Source organism: Nuphar pumila, chromosome 12 (assembly GCF_984573655.1).
Source record: "Nuphar pumila chromosome 12, dmNupPumi1.hap1.1, whole genome shotgun sequence".
NCBI lineage: Eukaryota > Viridiplantae > Streptophyta > Magnoliopsida > Nymphaeales > Nymphaeaceae > Nuphar > Nuphar pumila.
In genome coordinates, this window is record NC_143260.1 from 102305267 (window position 1) to 102308999 (window position 3733).

The window sequence follows — 3733 nt, forward strand, 5'->3', positions numbered from 1 at the left end:
TTCAATTTCAACAAAATTGTTAGATGGTGTTGGTTCTCCTTTAAACGGTGAACTATAAATATTATCATTATCACTCAACAAAGAACAATTTTTTTCAACCAGTTGTGGGCTGCATCAGCCAATCAGACATAGAAACTATACTAGAGGATATGCATATTTTTTGAAGCTAACAACGATAGTATCGACAAGCCATGTGGGATGACATAAGTCTCGTGATGCTAACCTGATGTCAGATACCTTTTTTTAGGGTAACATGGGCCGTCCACATGTTTGTGTATTATATAGCTGGTCTAATCCTTTCTCATTCCACACAACCAAAATACTGGCAATAGCTCAACACCTCTCTCCCTCACTCTCAAGGCCATCATTATCTTACGGAGGCTTCTTTACAGGAGAGATGATACCGGTGGCAGCTGTAGCTGATGCCTCAAGATGCCGCCGGTATCACTCCCCTGTAAATAAGCCAAGTATGTGCTATCCTGAGTGACTATATAAGAAGTTACAAAGCATTCGCAAGCACCATAGAAATGGTATCCCCAACACCACCCTCTCTCTCTCTCTCTGCTCACAGTTGTGGAAAACAACACAAGACATTATATATATATATTCAGTACTTTTCGATGGAAACGAGATCCCCACACACAAGCTTCAAAGTTAAAATTTTCCTAGCTCTAAGATGGAGTTGTATTCACCTAACTCTTATTGGCATTAATTAACTGTTTGCAGATGATGGGAACAGCAATACGTGCACGATTTTAACTTCTTTCAGAAATAAGAAAGGAAAAAATGCACCAGTTTAACTGGGTGAGGAAAAGCGACATCTTCAAGCAACACGCAGGTAATTCTGCTGCCTAGCGAGGCCTATAATTCTTGTTCTAATTAAACATCCATGTTTTATTGGTTGGTTTGATCCCATGATATTCAGAGACATAGGCAGATTATTATAATTTGGAAAGACGCCCGTAGTTGAGCTCTTGATCACCCAGATGAAGGCGCAGAGGGTTTGAGCGACTTTTCAGCATGATAAGGAGAAAGAGCAGCCATATGTTCCATTGATGCGACAACTATTTATCGGACTTCCTATTCTTTCTCGATGGGTCCAACTCAGTAATGACTGAAATAAATTCATTTCTTTTAAATAATTCAAGCAGGAATATTTTTTTTTCCTTTTTTTTTGAGGAAAAGTCATGTTTTTAATACATAGAGTATACATATTTTTTATAAATTACACTTAAAAATAGGTATTATACTTAATATCATATTTATATATATATATATTTTTTCATGCATCCTTATTTTTGTATACACTTTTTGAGTTTTTCTTTTATATATTATACTTAAAATGTATATATATATATATATATATATATATATATATATATATATATATATATATATATATATATATATATATATATATTTACCTATACAAGCTCTCTTGAACTGATCCAAGACGAATATCTCGTGTTTGGGCTCGACTCATTTAAGCTAAATGAGCTGCTTAGGGCTTGGGTCACCGGCTATACAAACCAGAACCGAGCCGACTCACGAGCTGCTCGGTTAGTTTACCAGCCCTACCAACAAACCAGCACCCTTCAATTCCCTGATTGTGAAGGCGCCCATCTTCCAAATAAATGAGTCGTCTTCGTCCCAAGGGAAATTTTCATTTAGGGGCCAACCTTTTGCCCTTAATCCCAAATATGGGACGTGATCCGTTTTGGTTTCTTGTATTGTCCCTTGTTGTAATTTGAATTATAATTTAACCCAAGTTAAAAGATAACAATAAATGCTTATATTTTAGTTACCATTAAAAAGCAGGAAAAAAGTTTCATATATGTCATTTTAAAACTTTAAAGGTAGAAACAAGGAACATACCCTCCCATGAACGTGTTTTAACAAAAAAATTATCCATTCATCTAACCTAACAAGAGCAAGAAAAAGAAAACGGTAATTTAAATAAGAAAAGCAAGATAAAAGGTTAAAAAACAAAAGCATGCTTACCATGATTTAAAGCTAAACTTAAAAAGCAACTAAATAGGAAAGGAGTTAGGGATGTCAATTTATAGGATCTTAATTAAACAGAATATGGATATAGTCAGCCAAAACCATATCCGATTACAACCAAATGTATATATATATATATATATATATATATATATATATATATATAAACTGAAATATGTTTGCTAGTATGAATCAATATTTTCATAGTTTTTTTGCAAACAACCTTTTCAATGAATTCGGCATAGTCCATTTGCTAGGAATCGACTGTTGGATCATCGTAATTGGATCAAGAAGTGTGATTTTTTTATGCTTGAATATTTATGAAAATTCTAAGACATTGATTTTTAACACTTAAAAGATTCTTTTTATACATATCGTAATTGGATTATCCAAGAGTCTGTTTCTATAAAACCAAGCATTTAAATCACATCCGTACCGTGAAATTTAAAAAAAAAGCAAAAAAACTTGTGAAAATCTTGGTTCATACTAGTAAACATATTTGGTTGGTAAACTTATTTCAGTTACTATATATATATATACACACACACACATCACACACACACACACAAGCTCCCCCAATTTGAGCCAAGCCGAACACCTTGTGTTTGGGCTCTATTCATTTGAGCTAAACGAGCTGGCCAGCTATACAAACCTATCACAACCGAGTTTGTGATGAATTGAACCGAGCCGAGTTACAAGCTGTTTGGTTCATTTACCAGCCCTAATGATAGGCTCGCTTATAGACATGGATTTTTGTCAGTCATAAAAATATTGTTCTCCAAAATTTCTTAGCAAGGAAAAATCTTGGAAGATTTTTAAAAGTTTTGTTTTTTAGAAAAATCTTGAGAAAATTTTGATAAATTAAATTATATAAAAAAATAAAAAAATAAAAAATACAATAATATTTTACACTTCTAAACACTAAAAATAATTTGACGACAACATATAACGACCTATCGTAACCCCCTCCTCTCTCTCTCTCTCTAACAAGGGATGTGAAGAACAAACTAGAAAAAGCTTCAATTGCTTGTTGACAGAGGATACATCTGCTAACCAACTGGGGGCTCTGCTTGTGTGGCAGGAACAGTTAGTGCACGAAGAAGTTTCAATTCCTTGTTGACAGAGGATACATCTGCTAACCAACTTCGGGCTCTGCTTGTGTGGCAGGAACAGTTAGTGCACGTCAACTTGTGTTGGGATGTTGCAAGTTCGAATCCCGATGGTATATGGTTGTATAACTGTCTACCTAACCTCAGCTTTCTCTGTCGAAAGAAAAAAAGAGAATACATATGCTAACGTTATTAAACCCCAACTGCATACCAAGATTGCAAGAAAATCTTGGTACTTTTAGGAAATAAAATGAAGTTACTATAAAATCATTACATGAAAAACATGATAACTATATTTAATGTGATTTTATTTGGATTAATCACATTGAGAAAAATTGACAACAAATCCAAAATCTTGGCATTATTTTGTGACACAGATTTAAGTTGATTTTAGTGAATCTAACATAATTTTAATGTCCTCGTGATGAATAAATGGATGTCAGAACAATTCCTTTTTATAAATTTCTTGTTGCTAGATAATATCACGGCATTCTCTCACTTGACCCATTAATACTAAAAGTGCACTAAATCGAGGTTTATACCGTTATCTCGATTTAATTCTTCAAGTGAGTTTACATGCTACCCTTTATCACAAGAATGAATCAAATGAGTCATGGAGA

General features: G+C 33.8%; 1 long non-coding RNA gene across 1 annotated transcript; it reads left to right on the plus strand.

Annotated features, from left to right (window-relative positions):
* The first annotated feature begins 332 nt into the window (after window positions 1–332).
* Window positions 333–1144, plus strand: LOC149821366 (uncharacterized). Its single transcript, XR_016426843.1, has 3 exons — window positions 333–530; window positions 727–838; window positions 926–1144. It is a non-coding gene; the product is annotated as an uncharacterized LOC149821366 (long non-coding RNA).
* Window positions 1145–3733: the final 2589 nt, after the last annotated feature.